At 37.5% G+C, this 18,460-nt stretch overlaps 1 protein-coding gene across 49 annotated transcripts in view; it reads right to left on the reverse strand.

Annotated features, from left to right (window-relative positions):
* ZBTB20 (zinc finger and BTB domain containing 20) overlaps nucleotides 1–18,460 on the reverse strand; it is an 830,436-nt gene that overhangs the window by 236,759 nt on the left and 575,217 nt on the right. The window contains exon 1 of one of the 49 annotated variants that reach the window (XM_063806126.1): nucleotides 13,978–14,044. The exons of the other annotated variants lie outside the window; for them this stretch is intronic. The gene's annotated coding sequence lies outside the window, so the exon portion shown is untranslated. Of the gene's footprint in view, nucleotides 1–13,977; nucleotides 14,045–18,460 lie in introns of those variants that run through there. 49 annotated transcript variants of the gene reach the window in all.

The following is an 18,460-nucleotide window of genomic DNA, read 5'->3' on the forward strand; positions in this document are numbered from 1 at the left end:
TTAGACAAATTTATAGACAATTATGCAAATTAAGTAATAAGCTTTACAAAAGAAGTGCACAAAAATTTATTGTGGGCGGGTGGTATATACAAGTCAATGACTTTCGTTGCATGGGAGAGGTAAAGAGAAGTAAGCAAGAAGGGCCTCAGAAAGTTAGAGGCATTTGGGATGAGCCTTTGAGGATAGGTAATATTTGATATATGGAAATGAAGATAGAGATATACATAAGCAACAAAGTGAAGAAAAGAATGATAGATTGGAAGTGGGCTATTCAGGAAAAAATGCTTTTCTTTGGAAACCATGGATAATATTTCAGCTTCTATTCTTATAAATTAGTCTCGGCAAAGATGCCACTTATCATATGTTCAATATGAAGTATTTTCCTTGCCTATAAGAAACACTACAAGGATGTGAGTAGAGGTGAAACATAGAGTAGGCGTGTCCCAATTGTACCCCAGATGTGTTTGTAAACTTCTAGGTATGGTTTCCAAAGAAATAAAGCTCACAGAACTTTTATTAAGAACACTTTTATTTCTATAAATAAATGGAAACTCATCTTCAGCTAAAAATATAGTGGCAGCTCACATCTATAATCCCAGTACTCTGGGAAGCCAATGTGGGGGGATCACTTGAGGCCAGGAGTGTGAGACCAGCCTGGACAGCATAGTAAGACTCCTTCTCTACAAAATATTATTTTAAAAAATTATTTGGGCATGGTTGCTCATGTCTATAATCTCAGCTACTCAGGGGGTGAGGTGGGAGGATCATTTAGCCCAGAAGGTGGAGGCTGCAGTGAGTCATGATTTGTCATTGCACTCCAGCCTGGGTGACGGAGCGAGACCTTGTCTCTAAACAAAAAAAACAAAACAAAACTTGGAAATTCTAGATATCCAGGTATTTATTCACTACCACATAGCTTAACTGTATTTCCTTATTATTTTGTCTCTAGCTGAAGTTCTCTGGAATGGTCATGAAGAGAGAAAACATCAAAGATTAGGAAATCTATCCCAAAAAGATCACAAAATCAAGGACAGTGACACCTTTTTGAGCTTTTTACTTGACTCTTCCTGTTTTTTTTTTCCACTTCCCTTAGTCATTCACTAATCAGTTCTGCTTTAAAATAATAGAAAAGTTACAGAAACTTGGTAAAATGTTTCTCTGGCCTATTTCCAAACCGCCCAAAATTAATGGGAAATGGTTAAAGTCAAAAAAGCTTTTTCTCTGACATGGATTTCTAAACAATATAATTATGGTTCACTCCATGGTTATGAGCTTTGGGAGCTCCCACAAAAAAGTCTTTGCTGCAGATGTGGCCACTGGCTGCTATACCAGGCAATTTGATTCATGTTTGTTGTTGTTAAAAAAATATATAAAACTCTCTTATGTTGGATTAAGAGGCTTTTAAGAGGAAGCTAGACACAAAGGCCAGGTCTCTCTCTATTTGCTCATTCATGACAAAGGTGGAAGCTTCAAATTTGTGATACATGTGAAGAAGGTGTCTGTTACTTCGTGTTACATTTTTGCCTTCAGAATTATTGTTTTCAATCATTCTATTTTATATAAATGCACAAAAAATAAGTCCAAGCTAACCTAGTGATGCTGGGTCACTCCAAGAAGTGTCCTCAATATAGCTTCACAAATTTACCCTTTTCTCTCCAAATCCACATTTATTTCTTGAGACAGTTATATGATGTTTTGCCAAGAAAGCAACTGGGAGCAATGCCTTATGTTTAACTGGGCTTTTAGATTTGAGAAGCAATCCAATCCAAGACTTCATGATAAGACTTCCACAGCAATTGGATATTAGTGACATATAAGGACCTTAAGAACTCCACCATTTTATACTCTATATAAATGTATGATGTGGTACATAAAGTATTAATCAATACTTCATGAGCATAGTAGCTCTGTTTATACCAATTTCTAGCAATGTACATTAGGCAATTTTGTAGAAAAAATATAATAATTGAAAGTATAATTTAACTTCCACTCCATGAACACTTAGCCTCTTCATACCATCCTCTTCCAAGCATTTCTTTGGTCCTTGGAAAATCAGTGAAAAATCTGAAAAATTGGGATTTTGTGTTTGATTATATGTACATTTACTACAAGTATACTGGGCTTTCCTTTTCTGATGCTATAGAGATGAACTATAGCTTTCCTAACTCAGTCTTATTATTAGCCAGGTCCAGTTTATATTAGTTAAAATGAACATCATAAATTTACAGTATAACTTATCTGGTACATTCCTTCTATTGTAGTTTGAAAATGTGCCATTCAGGACTGAAATGACTTAAACATAATCAGATTTTATTTCTAGAGAAGTAAAGTCTACACTTCTATAATTCTGTGAACCCATCAGCAATTAACTTTGTCCCAGTAGAATTAATACAGTGTTCAAGTTCAGGATTGAGTAGATGAGAAGAGGAAGGAACAATAAAACTCATTCACTCCCATGCTAGGTTCTGCAAAATAGCTTCCATATTCCCATAATGTGATATTTATCTTCCTTATAATAGCACATTTAAAGTCAGTAACCCTAAAAATCTCCTACATAAAGGTTTGCATCTTTTCCCTTAAAAATGTACAGATGAGCTTGTGATAAAGAGATGATGTCTCCTGCCAAATTGTAATATCATATAGACCAGTTCCAGGCAAAGTATTGAAGAAGCAGTCAAAACTTCATATACCTATCTATTCTTGTCAGCCTCATGTATTCATGGATGGGGTCACAGCTTATCCCTTTATTCTTTTTGGTTAGAAAGTCTTTCCAGATGAGGTCATCATTTTCATTACTCTGTTTCTTCCTCTCGCACTAGAGTGTCCTTCTAAAGGAAACCAAGGACCACTTCAGTGAAATATTGAAGGCAGGGGAGGCCCAAAATGATTAAAAGAAACAAAGCTTTCCCATAGCACGTGTCCTTTTCTTTGTAAGGAGATGAGGTAATATATAATCTTCCCATGTTACTACCAGAAGGGCAATTTGTGGGAGGGAGAGATGGATTTCTGGGAGTGAAATCCAACTGCAAAGCAAGGGCTATTTTCAGAAGGGCTTATCTTCAATATCCTCATTTCAGAATTGGTCTCTTTGCTCAGAGCAATACCTTGGGCAACACTGAGAACTCCCATCTCTAAGGTAAGAATAAAAGTTATTTCCTCATTGATGGAATATCTGACGAAGAAAAAGGAAGACAAAAAACAATAAATTATTCTCATAAAAGGTGATGCATATGAATAAATGTCAAATCCTTCTAGTATTTCTCATGTGGCTTGTACACAAGACTTCTATTTGATCTTTGGCTCTGCAGTTTCTACCACTAGATGACCCACATGTGTAATCTGGATAGGCAGCTAGTTTGCTTACATATAAATTAAATAGCCTCAAGTGTCAGCAGACCTCTGTATCTTTTTAATATCCCCCAAACTGCTTCAAGTAGGAACAGCTACAAAGAACCTTACCAAAGGACATGGAATTCACACTTGCCAAAGAAATCACTGCACGTGTAAATTAGAAACTAATCATCACTTCCTCTCTGGTTACAGTGGCAGCTTTGCCTCATAGTTTATGTTGAAATATACATTTTTATGAAATATTTCTCACTGTAGTCAGCATCAATTTAGGAGTATCAAACACTGATTCCCAGCTCCAGCATACCAGAAAACTAGAGACAGAGAAGTGCAGACAAAGGGAATTGACAAAGGCCTGGACTTTTCTTATACTTGAAGAAGCTAATTGTATTTGTAAATTTCTGGTTAAAAACCTGACAATGATCAGATCTGCCACTGCAAGGCTATTCCTCAATTTCTTCATCACATATTTTTCCCTAAAGTCTCTCAGAGAAGTAAAGGGCTTCTAGAGATGAAAATGAACTTGACAATCACATTGCAACTCAAACTGATCTTGATTCTTTTCGTCACTTTTTAATTTATTGCAGATGGTGTAAATGGGATGTTTACTGGTTGGCAGGTAATGAGTCTTGTTGTAGATAATAGTGATGGACAGAATCTCATGCCTGTCGACATCCCAGCATCTCAGCAGCTATATATGGTTATCATCCATTGCTTTGAAGCACATATAATATTGTGACAGGATGCACAATATTTCCCCCATAGAAACGATGATTGGTACACCTGAATCTCACTAGTTCACATGTCATTTGTCCTGATTCCATCCTCACTGTCCACATGAGTAGACATTCTAAGATGTGATCTAATGGAAAATGTAATCTGTTTAAACATCCAAACACTCCTCTTCCAAGGTATCACCATTTATCACAACTGTCAGTGCCCCTGTGAAAGAGTAATGACCCTCAGGCATGGGATAATGCTCCATAGGGGCCTTATGAATGCCACTGTGAAACACAGAAATTGACCAGTTTTCAGTTGGGCTGGTATGTGCATCATGAAAGACCTGCACTTACTCACTAAATTACAAGTGGCTGTTTACCCTTTATACAGTAAAGTCTAGGTTAGGAAGCCACAGACCCTGCTGACTTCAATTGTCCCAAACATGTGAGTACTAGATTTGGACCTGCCTTTGAAATGGACTTAAGCAGCTTGAAACTGGAAGTTGGATCACAGTCATTCAAAAATACATTGGGAGATAACATAGGTGTCATTGCCTTCCACTTTTTTGCCTTTTTAAAAAATCCTCTCTATCAATGGAGGATAACAACATCTCACTATCCACTATTAGCAATTAAAAACTAAACAGGGTAAGCATGCCAGTGAAAAGTTAACTATTTGTTTCCTTCTTGTAAGCTTCCCTTCATCCAGAAGAAAATCTGGATCTGGATCTGTTCATATATTGTTTCTACAAAGCAAAACAAAGGTGAACAGTTATGTGGTATGAACTCATGATTTTCAGGTCCCTCCCAATGGGTCCATGTCCTCATTGATGATTTCCTTGAAGTCCTCCATACCTTCCCAATCTTATCTACATTTTCTATCAAGTCACCTTAGATAATAGGATCACTTGCACTCTAAGACTGTTTACATCTCAGTAAATGCTCTATCACTATGAAAGTTTGATCTAAAACATATCTGTTCCTCAGTGCTCGGACACCCTGAAGATACCCTTCAGGATGTAGCATCCATATGAAGTCACAAAATACCAATTGATCTTCCCGTGGAAATTGTTTTCCAATCTGTATGAATTGAATGGCTCAACTAAATAAATGAAGAAAATGAAATATTTTACTCACAGTGATTCATTCCATATTAAGAAAATACACTAAGTAATGAATGGCCCCTATGAAATCATTACAGTTATGAGCATCTTTTCTACTTGAGAGATCTCTGTTCCCCTCGCAGTTGAGTTATGCCAACTTAACTATACTTTTGGTATTCACAATATTCTGATTATCAGTATCTCCAAAGATGGGACTTAAGACACTTTCCTGAGAAATTTACAATTAGATACATCTTAATAATTAGTAAAATTAATGAGATAATGAAATCAGAAGCTCTCAGTATACTGCTGAGGATGCAGAAATCTTTTCGAGAATTCGGGATGTTCTAGAAGACAATAAAAAAGATCAGATTGTGAACTGAGCAAAACAACCTTTGATGTGAAGTGTCAGCCAGAAATGTCAATCCAATTCAAGACTGCATACAAAGGGACACTGTGTCTTTGAGCTGAGAGGTATTACGTTACCTGATTATCTTCTTTGGAAGAATGCATTATGGTTTAGACACTTTTATTACCTGAAAGATGTAGACAAATTAGGGAAGATTAACAACCAGTTTTATTAGGAAGTAGCAGATGAGCTGGTGTGAATGGTACTGGTTGTTATGAGTTCTGTATTCTCTTTTCAGCTTTGATATGCTCTCATGTGGGAATAGTCATCCTTGAAATTTAGATAGGATAATTTATATTCTTTTCCCCAGAGAAAAGACAGTTTGGGAATGAAAGGGAGGGGAAGTGTTTAAAACAGCACAAGAACCTGGGATAACAGAAGGGTCAGAAATTCTATTATAGAATTTTTCAACTCCCATTTACAAAAATACAACCAACAATAACCAGTCTTAAGCCTTTATTTGAATAAGCTCAGTACATTTAGTATTTGCAGTATGTTTTTCATATATAGTACCTAATTGTTTTTGGTCCACAGAATAAGGCTATTCCATGATACTATATTATTATGTTCATGTTTCCCTGGAAATATAATTTGCAAGGTCATTCTAGGAACTCTGATTATGAAATTCAACATCACTTTAAGTCAGTTACCCTGAACTCTAATGCAGTTTCTCGTCTCTTCATACTTACCCTGGAGCTATAACCTATAGTCTTATAGAAGTGCCCTTTTCAAAAAGGCTCCCACTCCTTGCCTTCTGAATGACTGTCTAGATATATTTTCACCTGTAATTGCATACTACACCAAATTTGCATTATATATGAATGTGATTAAGAAATGATTAAGATAATTGTTTAGTTTATTAGTGAAAATAAGTGGTATATAAGCTAAAATAAATTATTATTTTTACACATGGCATTATTCCTAGTTGTATTTATTATGATTTACCATTTACTAAAGTATTTCAATTGGTTGACAAGGAATAATAGCACTAAACTTCCTTCAAGCAATACTGGTGACTCACTACAGCCCTAATGTTAATACATTCCCTCAGACTTAATCTTTTAATTCTATTGGGAAACACCTATAAACACAACAGAATTTTTTCCTTTTCTGATGTTCATTCAAATTACATTACCTATTTCCACCATTCAGTGTAGTAATTTCTGGGAACTACCTTGAGGGGTGGATGGTGGTAAAGAATCAGGACATTTAAACTTCTATTAAAAAGGGACAGAAGAAGACTTTAGGTCACCTGTGATCTTAGGCAGCTTTCAGGAAACAGAGGAAGCACACTTGTGATGAACCTTCATAAAATTGGCCCATATTCCCAATAATTCCCTTACCTATTGAGATTCCTGGTTGCTAAGGACTTTATCAGTTACTTCAACAATCCTCCCTCCCCGCTAATAACAGTACCTCATTTGCGAACAATACTGGACTGTACTCACAATTCCTTTTCCCCTTCCTTTCAGAAAGAACACTTTTAGGCCCCTAAATAGTCCTATAAATGGCCAAAGACATAGGACATGCTACATGATTCATCTCATGAATCAGTTTCTGTTCTCTTGGCTGTTCAACAAAAGACATTTCAAATTCTCCACGAGGCAATGTATTACACTGCCATGAGATTAATTTCTGTCTTCAACTTTGGACATTTCTTAACTATTAACTGGGATTACTTCCTTTTTGCTCCTCTACAACCCATTCTCTACACAGAAACTATAGTGATTTCTTTCAATGTGACATTAGATTCTACTACAAAAATCACCAATGGCTGCTTACTGTAACTAGAATAAAATTCAAACTTCTCACTCTACAGCCTATATAGTCTGATTCCTGATTCCTTCTCTGAACACATCACCAATATACTTTTCCTTATTCACTGACCTGTCATAATTCACATGCCTAGCTCACTTGAGCCTCAAGGCCTTTGAAGTTGCTATTCCAATTTGCCTGAAATGATTTTCAAGATGTGAAGACATCTTCATATGGCTAGTTTCTAACATCATTCAGGTCTCAACCAAATGCCATCTCCTTACATGCCATCCGTATGAGATTTTACTCTTACTTTCTTCATTTCAATCTTCATTGTGTGTTAGTAAGTTTACATATTTATTAACTATCTCCCTTAACTAGAATGTTCCAGAAGGAAGGAGGACTTCGTGAGTTCTGATCACTATTGTATTTCCAGTGTCTGGAATAGTAGGTGCTCAACAAATACTTGCTGAGTGAATGAATAAATTAATGACCAAACAGTAAGTAAATAAATAGTAAACAAGGCCAATATCAATGCTCTTTATTACAGTAGTTATTTAAATGTACCTCAAAATGCTCTAAAAATAAATATGGGCTTTCCCTGCACATTAGGATTAAAAGTACTCATTTTACTAATTAAAAGCCAGGACCTCAATTTACATTAATGACTGGTCCAAGATCATATGGTAAATACGTATTGCACAATTCTGGTCTGAAATCTTGTTAGCCCGGTCAGTCCTACAGTGATTTTCTTAGAACACAATTGTCAACCAGGGATAATTAATCTGAGGTCCACCAATAGGCTTGAGGGGGTTTGTGAATCCTTTGAAAAGGTATTGCACCCTCTTTTGGGAAGAGGGTCCATAGCTTTCATCATATTATCAATGGAAGCCATAAACTAAAAGAGGCTGGGAATCTCTTTAAGCAATACCATTCTGAAACAAATTATTCTTAACCTCACTAGGTAGATTGGAAGACTGCTGGCTTCAACATTTTCTGTAGAGAAGGAACACCTATGAAAATCCTATCACTGGCTGAGTAGACATATTTTCCTTTCCAGCACCAACTCTGGGGAATGGTGGGCCTCACAGGCTGGCTAACCCTTCTTGGAGTTCATGGGAAAAAGATGCCTAGTTCAAAGAAGACGAGAAGGGAGGTATCATTCTAATCATGTGGAAAGCCCACTGTGCTTTTAGTTTGTGCTTGTAGCATTCTTAGCTTAATTTCAGGGATGTTATTGTAGCTGTGAAGATTAGATAATAATAAGAAAAACTAATTCTTAGGCACCAGACAGACAATATGAAAAAAATATATAATTCTAAATGTAGGTCAAATTTTATATTTATCAGCACTGATGCAGTGTTGTTTTGGTCTGTTCTTAAATTTTTGTTTTATGAAAAACAATGAATGCAATAATCTTCTAATACAGCGATTAAGAAACAGTGTATATTTTTCCACATACTATCAAAGCAGAGTAAAGAGTGAATTTTGCCATGGGAAATAGTGTATTGCTACAGTAAGTAAGAATATTAAGTTTACCAAGTTTTTCTAGACTGAAGACTTAACAATAAATAAGGCACATCTTCCCTGTAAGGTTTCTCTTGAGTCTGTTACTTTTCAGTAGATGATGATGATGACAGCAACAGCAGCTAACATTTGTTGCTTATTATGTACCAGGTCCCGCTCTAAGTGCTTTACATTTATTACTTCACTTAATCCTCCCAGCAACTATGTCCATGAATTAGGTATTATTATTATCTATTCTTAGAGATCAGGAAAGTCAGATGAGGGGTTATTTAACTTGGTAATGAGGGGTAAAACCAAGATTCATATCCCACCTGTCTGATGCCATGTCCAAGCCTTTCACCACTACGCTTTCCTGTCTCCCTCTGTGGTAGTGCAGGGATACTTTGGAGATGTAACACATCTTAATTAAAAATACTTTATTGCTGAAAAGTGCTCACCACCCTCTGAGCTTTCAAGATTACCATCTGAGTGGTAATCTTTTTGCTGGTGGAGGGTCTTGCTTTGATGTTGATGGTTGCTGACTGATCAGGGTGGTGGTTTCTGAAGCTTGGGGTGGCTGTGGTAATTTCTTAAAATAAGACAACAATGAAGTTTGCCACATGATTGACTCTTCTTTTCACAAATGATTTCTCTGCAGCATGTGATGCTGTTTGATAGCATTTTACCCACAGTAGAACTTCTTTCAAAATTGGAGCCAATCCTCTCAAACTCTGCCATCGCATTATCAAATGAGTTTATAAAACATTCTAAATATTTTGGTTGTCATTTCAAAAAATGTTCACAGAATCTTTACCAGGAGTAGATTCCATCTCAAGAAACTCACTGCTTTGCTCACCCATAAGAAACTACTCTTTACCTGTTCAAGTTTGATAATGAAAGTATGAAAGTACAACAATTCAGTTACGTCTTCAGGCTTCACTTCTAATTCTAGTTCTCTTGTTATTTTCATCACATTATGTACAGTTACTTCTTCTACTAAAGTCTTAAGTGCCTGAAAGTCATCCATGAGGGTTGGAATCAACTTCTTCCAAATGCCTGTTAATATTTATATTTTGACCTTGTCCCATGAATCACAAATGTTCTTTATGACATCGAGAATGGTGGATACTTTCCAGAAGGTTTTCAATTTACTTTGCCTATGTTGATGATAGAAATCACTATCTATGGTAGCTATAGCCTTATGAAATTTATTTTTTAAATATAAGACTTGTAAATCAAAATTACCCCTTGATCCATGGGCTGCTAATATATGTCGTGTTAGCAGGCATGAAAACAACATTAGCCTCTTTGTACATCTCCATCAGAGTTTTTCGGTGACCAGGTATTGTCAATGAGCAGTAGTATGTTGAAAGAAATCTCTTTTTTCTGAGTGGTAGGTCTCAAGAGTGGGCTTAAAATATTCAGTAAATCATGCTATAAACAGATATGCTCTTGTCCTGGCTTTATTATTCCATTTATAGAGCTCAGGCAGGGTAGATTTAACATAATTCCTAAGAGCCCTAGGATTTTCTAAATGGTAAATAAACATTGGCTTCCAGTTAAAGTTACCTGCTGCACCAGCTCCTAACAAGACAGTAAGCCTATCCTTTGATGCTTTGAAACCAGGCATTGACTTCTCCTCAATAGCTATAAAAACCCTAAATGGCATTTCCTTCCAAGTAGAAGGCTATTTCATCTATATTGAGAATCTGTTGTTTAGGTCAGCCACCCTCATCAATTATCTTAGCTAGATCATCCAGATAACTTGCTTCTCTATCAGCACTTGATACTTCACTTTGCGCTTTTATATTATAGAGATGGCTTCTTTAATTCATCTTCATGAATCAATCTCCACTGGCTTCAAACTTTTCTTCTAAAGCTTCCTCACCTCTCTTGGTCTTCATAGAATTGAGGAGTCAGTGCCTTGCTCTGGATTAGGCTTTGTCTTAAGGGAATGTTGTGGCTGGTTTGATTTTTTTTTTTTTTTTTTGAGACGGTGTCACTAGGCTGGAGTGCAGTGGTGCCATCTCGGCTCACTGCAACCTCCGCCTCCCAGGTTCAAGCGATTCTCCTGCCTCAGCCTCCTGAGTAGCTGGAACTACAGACACGTGCCACCACAGTCAGCTAATTTTTGTATTTTTAGTAGAGACGGGGTTTCACCATGTTGGCCAGGATGGTCTCGATCTCTTGACCTCATGATCCACCTGCCTTGGCCTCCAAAAGTGCTGGGATTACAGGAGTGAGCCACCGCGCCTGTTTGATCTTTTATCTGCACCACTAAAACTTTCTCCATATCAACAATAAGGTTGCTTTGCCTTCTTTTCATTAGTGTTTTCACTAGAGTAGCACTTTTAATTTCCTTAAAGAACATTTTCTTTGCATTTACAACTTCATTACTGTTTAGTGCAAGGGGCTTAGCTTTCAGCCTTTCTGGGCCTTCCTCACTAAGCTTAATCATTTTTAGCTTTTTATTTAAAGTGAGAGAGAACGTGACTGTTCCTTTCACTTGAACACTTAGAGGTCATTGCCGGGTTATTAACTGGCCTTATTTCAAAATTATGTCTCAGGGAACAGGGAAGTCCCAGGAGAGGGAGAGAGATGAAGGAACAGCTAGTTGGTAAGGCAATCAGAACATATAAAACATTTATTTGATTAAATTTGTCATCTTATATGGGTGTGGTTTGTGGCACCTCAAAACAATCAGAATAGAAACATCAAAGATCACTAATCACAAATCACTCAAACAAATATAATAATGATTAAAAAGTTTAAAATATTGCCAAGAACCACCAAAATGTGACACAGAGACATGAAGTGAGCACATGCTGTTGGAAAAAATGGTGCCAACAGACTCAATACAGGGTTGCCACAAACTTTCAATTTGCAAAAAATGTAATGTCTGGAATGTGCAATAAAGTAAAGTGCAATAGAAAGAGGTATGCTTCTATATCCTATTTTCAATACAAAGATGCTGGGTAGCCAATTTCTACCACTGTCTTTGTCTATTTGACAAAACTTTCCCACGACTTTTATACTGTTAACTTTTTTGAATAGCAGATGAGACACATACTTGCATTCTCAAATCTGCAAAGACACCTTGGGCCAGTTGGAACCGAATCCCATTTTTAACTGAACATGATGAAAATAAGGTACATTATTAGCCTGAACTTTGCATAACTCTAAAATGTATTAATCTTCGGTAAAAATTTTAATCTTAGTTTTAGAATCCTCATGAAGTACTTAGAATGTTTAAATGAGATAACACTGGGTATATTAAACATTATGAAATTGCCATTTCTGTAGCTTAAAAATGGTCAATTGTTGCCACAGTCAAGTGATTAAACCTAAGGTAAGTAATCAACTTACCTTATTAAGTTAACTGCTATTGTTGTAAGAGAAATTATTCTCACTCTACAATCCTCCCTTCCTGAAAACTTTTCTAGTCTGGAATGTACTGCTGATAACTAGTGCTAGGGACATAGGGTTGAACTTGCCCATGATTTTAATTTCTAATACATAGGCTTTTAAAATTCATATCATAGCAGGTATACCTCCAAATGATGCCACAAAGACAGCCTAGAAAATGGGCCTTAGAAGATTAAGTTAATAAAGGCTTATTATTTTTCCTATACCTGGATGTACTCTTAACTAGATAACTTTCAATAGAAATCAAGTTCATGAAGCAGGTTCATGGGAACTGTATTAGTTTCTTATCGCTGTAACAAATTAGCACAAACTTATAGTTCTGGAGGTCAGAAAGTCCTAAAATCATGGTATCAGCAGAGTTATGTTTTTTTCTGGAGTCTTTAAGAGAAAATCCCTTTCCTTGAGTTTTCCAGTTATTAGAGGCCACCTGTATTCATTGGCTCATGATCTATTCCTCCCTCTTCAAAACCAGCAACGCAGCATCTTTCAATCTCTCTCTCTCTCTGACCTCTGCTTCCATCACCACATCTCCTCTGTGATCCTCCTGCCTGCCTCTTTGCTTTAAACGGCCCTTATAATCATATTAGGCCTAACCAGATAATCTGGCATAATCTTCCCATCTCAAAAATCCTTAATTTAGTCACATCTGTAAAGTCTCTTTGCCATCTAAGGCAACATACTCACAGGTTCTGAGGATTAGGATGTGAACATCTTCGGTGGGGTGGGGAGGGGGGCATTAATCTGTCTGTCACAGAGACCGAAATATTCTAGGTACCCAAATTTCAAATAGCAAGCAAGATGGTATCTTATTTCTTTAAACCTCATAGCATGGTAAGCTGCACAGACATTTTTACATATACCCTCATAATTTTTAAGGAGATTGTGATGTACAACTCTCCAGTTTCTCTTCTGGCACAAGTGTGTGGAAATCATGGTCTTAGCTTTGGTTTGTAGAACCAGATTTTACTCCTTTACCCAGTTTTAGTCAATCCCATTTATATTTAAATTTGTCCTTTTTGAGCATTCATACTGCTATCCTTAGCCAAAGAATTATTAGTACAGTAAGTGCTTTCTGCACTTCCTTCTCCTAACTCTAGGAATAAAGGGCACACGTGTTTAGCTGAGAACCAACCAGGACAGAATTCTAGCACTTCTCATTACATCTTTCTTGTGCTCTTCCTTCAGGCACTACATTGACATCTCAATAAGCAAATAACACCAGCATTGCGGGTGTTAACACCAATGACTATACCATGAGAAATTCCCTTATGTCACGCCTTGCATGGGTAAAGTTAACTCAAATGTCTTCCTTCTCTTACCTAAAATATCTGCTTGCCTGACCTACATCTCCCTTGTCCATTGTTTCCAATGAACACTAACCCTTAAACATTTAAGCCTCATCAGCACATGCCCATCATAACAGCATAACATCCTTGTCCTGCTGGAAACTATTCAGCATCCAGAGGACCATCTTTATGCTGATAACACTAAAATATAAAATAATGCCAACAGCTGGTGCTACAAATGGCTTTTAAAAACGATGTTCATTCACTAAAATTCCTCTTGCTACTTTTGACATGAAACACGCAGTCTCTAATTATTCTGATCAAGACGGTGAAATACAAAAACAAACTTTAATTGTGTTTAACAGATATTTAATCAGGACTCACTGAACTACAGATTAAAGCTGAAATTCATAAACCATAATTACCCGATTGTCGCAATCTTTTGGTCCACATTCTCCTTCCGTCTGGGCGTCTGGCACCTTGCCCCGAATTTCTTTTACTGTCTTCTCAGCTTCGTTACTGTTCATGTTTTCCAGCAGAGATTTAACACAGATTACAAAATATCTGTTCTTGGCAACTTTCTTCATTAGCTTTTTTCCCCCCTTGCAAAAAGTTTATTTTCTTTTTTCTACCAGAGTAGCTGGAACAGGCATACGTTTAGGGTGCTTTGATGACACAAACTAATTATATAGTTATCAGGAGATAATACGGTAGCGATAACTAAAGTTACTACAGTTATCATGTAGGTATCATGCAATTTCTCCAGTATACCATGCGGTGTGTCCCAGTCACCACGTAATTACCTAATGTCACTACTGCATTGTTTCATGGAAAATGCTTATCTCACCCCAACAAAACCTTTTCTGCCACATTTAGAGAAAAAAAAAAGAAGTGAAATTCTTAGTTCTCATTTCCAGTACTGCTCATTCCCAGTAAGATGTTGTCATGCAAATGTAAGGGAAACACCTGCCCTCTCCTGAAAATTTGCTCTTACAGGGAGCAAATGGAGCAATTGTTATTATTATTATTTTTTCCTGCTTCACTCTTTCCAGGTAAGAGAAGTAATTACCAACAATACATACATTTTTTCTTTTCTTTTCTTTTTTTTTTTAAAAAGAAACCAATCCCCCTACCGACCCCCGAAAGAAACACCCTATTTACTTAGGATTCGTTTAGTCTGGCACTTCCCCCCTATACTCTTTCCTTTCAAATTTCAGTCACTCACATTTGTTTTTCCTAGAATTATGGTGTAAATCATTCTTAACAAGCTAACTTGAAACTTCTCTCACTCAGTAGAAACACAAAATGCCACTGTAATTGAAACACGGAAGCTTGAAACTCTTTCTAACCAGTTCTTTTGGGCCACTCTTCAGAAGGGCATGCCGAGTTTCCCTCACAGTGTGGTAACCCCTGGGTCACACAGCGAGGATAACATCACAGACCAAGGCAAGAGGATAAAGAGAAGGCACTGGCTAAAGAAGAGGTGGGTGGTTCCTTTATTCCCCCCAGTTGGGCAGTCAACCCTATGAAGCAAGGACTGTAGTTGCTACTTATTTATCTCAAGTTGATGGCTTGAAGTCTGACCTCACTAAGACCTTTAGATGTGACATACCACCTGAGAGTTCCAGTTTAAAACAGGATGTAGCAGCTTCCTTTGCAGCACAAGTTGAAAGCTATTTCCAATTCTGCTTTTATTAGTCACCTCCCAATCTAAGAGCTGCCCATTCAATTGTACACTTAACTCATGTCGGGGTAAAAATCACCTCCAGATTTAGAAGGGCCAGAAAAATTGCTATCCTATCCTAGCACATTGTTCTTCAATCACACAGTTCCTCTAAATACAGTTGACAGCCTTTGAGATGCAAAATGCATCACTTTAATGTAGTAGAGGTCCCCTTCACTGCATTGCCAAATCTATTTAGCAGAATCTTCTTGGAATAATCTGTCCCTAGACCTGAGGATGCACAGTGATTTCAAGCATTTTAAGCTAACGATAATGGTTAGTGCTGAGAACAGATGTACCTGGCTGTGATGTGATCTATTCCAGTAGGCTTTTATGAGCTGTTCATTCCTATTGACTTAGCATTTTATGTCTGTGCTTTTGCCTGGTGTGATGGTTGCATAGGGGTGTCATGTGTGTATTTTCCTGATGTGTGATTGCTGCACAGGGGGCTGTGTGTATTTTCTCAGTGCAATGGCCACACAGGGTGTTATGTGTGTGTTTGCCTGGAGTTATAGCTGCACATGTTATTGTGTGACTTTTCTCTCTATTTGGTGCTTGCTCGCAGGGTCCTATGTGTATCTTTTTCTTAGTGTGATGGTTGCACTCAATGCTGTGCTAATGATGGACATTTCTAGCAATTATCTATCTACAGGGTCCTCGGGAAAAAAATTGCAGTGAAATCAATAAACAGTGCTAGACAGGCCCTTGTAAATATGAAATGACACCATGCATAAATGCCGCTTCCTACTATAGCATGTTAAAATCCAAATTCTGTTATGTTATTGGCATTGGGATAAAATTTCTATGGTCCCTCCATCTCCTTCATATATTGCAATCTTTTGGGGGAAGTTGAGATTACTGCTGGTTGAAGGGCTTTTACACATGAATCTATGTAATACTACTTTTTGCTACATTGTCCTACACATCATCTCTTATACTCCATTCTGACTTATCCTGGTATAATAGCTGATATTCTAAAAGTGAATATGCCTTTCATTTATTCCTTCACTCTCACCAAGCCCTCCCCATATACCCCCTACATCACACATACAAAACCCCCTCGCTTGCCTCCCTCTCTCTAGTTTCTCCGTATCCCTCCTGTGTTCACCAAATGGAACTGACAAAGGAAACAACCAATAAGGTTAAAATCTTTTGAAACCCCTGGAATACAGATGAGCTGGGAGGCATCTGGAAACAAAACCAGACACTTGAAATCAAAGAGACAAGTAAATTACTATCCTAATCTAGGAAGAATAACTAAAGGTGTCAGTGGGGTTCCATTGATAGCACTTGGCTCTGGGCCAGAATGCCAAGGGTTCAAACTCCACACCAGCTTTGGGCTCAGGCCCAAGACTTGCTACTGCAGGGTGCAGCAGCATGTGCAGCAGTGTTAAAGGTGTCAGCCTTCTGCAGAGAGGTTAAGTCCAAGTCCTTCTGCCTGTTTGTCATTACACCCCAGAGAGACGGAGAGATAACCCTAGCTTTCTCTTCGCTGCCTTTCTCGATAGAACAGGCTGAGGAGGAACTAGTGCTCAGCAGCAGTACTTGCTAGTATGAGTATTATACAACTAATTAGTAAAATTCCCCTCTACTGATAAGGCTGCTTGAAGTATGCGCAAGAAAATCCACTGTCCCTCTCCCCCCACGAAAAACCTGATGTTTGTCCTAAAGATTCTTCCATCAATGCAAAGAGCTAAGTTTGGAAACCTAAAACCATGTGTCTAAAAGAAAGAAACTGTTTTCATTGGAACAGCTTACATGTCTGGTACACTTGCATAAAAACTATCGCATAGCATTTTAGAGCTAAAATTGCTATAAAATGCTTAATACAGTAAGAGTAATTATGAGATTTTGCATGCACAGCTGGTATACAACTAGAGTCTCAGCCACATATTCAATGGAGCATGGGAAAACCATTTATAAAAATTCCTGGTATGCCAGTTTAACTCACCATCAACAGCCTATCAACACTTCATTCTTTAAGTGGACAGGGAAGATATTTACCTACCAAATGCTTTATTTCTTCTCTCATGGATGTTATCAATACTTGATTCAAGGAAGTTGAGTTATTACTTAGAGAGTAGAAATATAAGCTGTTAACAGGACATGAATGACTTGAATGCAAGCCTTCTCCACTGAGTGAAGAAGTTACAATGATAGTAGTAAGTAATGAACCAAAAGACCAAATCATTAAATCTACTTGTATCTTCCCTTTTTAACCTCCGCTTTTTGCTATATCTTCACATATTCTTATCTCTCTTCATTTCTCTAAGATTCAAATCCTCAGGTGAGTTCCTGGGTACTCTGGACTCCCCTGCCATAGCCCACCTGGCCTTGCCTTCCCCTGAGTAACACCCTGAAGACAGAGTTCTTCGTTTATATTTTCCCCCAATCAAGTTATAACAGGTATTTGTTCTCCATTCCCTTTAGTTCCAGCTACATCACTTGAAAAGAAACTGATTTGGATGAGTTGTTAATGGTTAATAATAATTTAATAAAGTTTATTTCTTGATGAAAACATTGATTTTAAGAGTCAAATGAAGAACCTCTTTATTGCGGTCTTTTAGGCTCTATGGAAAATGCCATATGAGATGATTCTAATCAGAAGCATTGATGGATGCTCCACTGCACATTTTTTAGGCATAGGAGCCAGTGGATAGATGGGAATTCCCAGGTGGACAGGAAGTTTGGGGACACAAAGGCAGCATGACACAATACAAAATGAATTTGAACAGAATCAGGAAACTCAAGTTTTAGGACCAACAAACTTTGCCACGAAGTGTTTGGCAGACATTGTTTCTTAACCTGAGAAATGAGGCAGGCCCTGGGATCAGAAACTCTCCATGATTCTTTCTGGCTCTTACATTCTATGACTCTCTGACCGCAGGTCAGTCAGGTCTCCTGGATTAGCTACCACCTCCAGTTAAGAACTAATAGTTCTGAATAAAGATGGCGGTCATTCCACACTGAGCCAACCTAACTAAAGAGGTGTTGATGTCCATAGGTGAGTTTTACCTGTCTGCCTACAACCTGCATACACTACTTTTGAGTTGGCTCCTTTATGCTATACAGATATTTCTTAGCATTTTGTTTTCCCTCATTTACTTAATTCAGCAAACATTTAATGAGCACTTCCTATACATGCAACACAGAATCGATCACTAAGGACAGGATTGAACAGGGCA

This window comes from Pan troglodytes, chromosome 2 (assembly GCF_028858775.2).
Source record: "Pan troglodytes isolate AG18354 chromosome 2, NHGRI_mPanTro3-v2.0_pri, whole genome shotgun sequence".
Lineage (NCBI taxonomy): Eukaryota > Metazoa > Chordata > Mammalia > Primates > Hominidae > Pan > Pan troglodytes.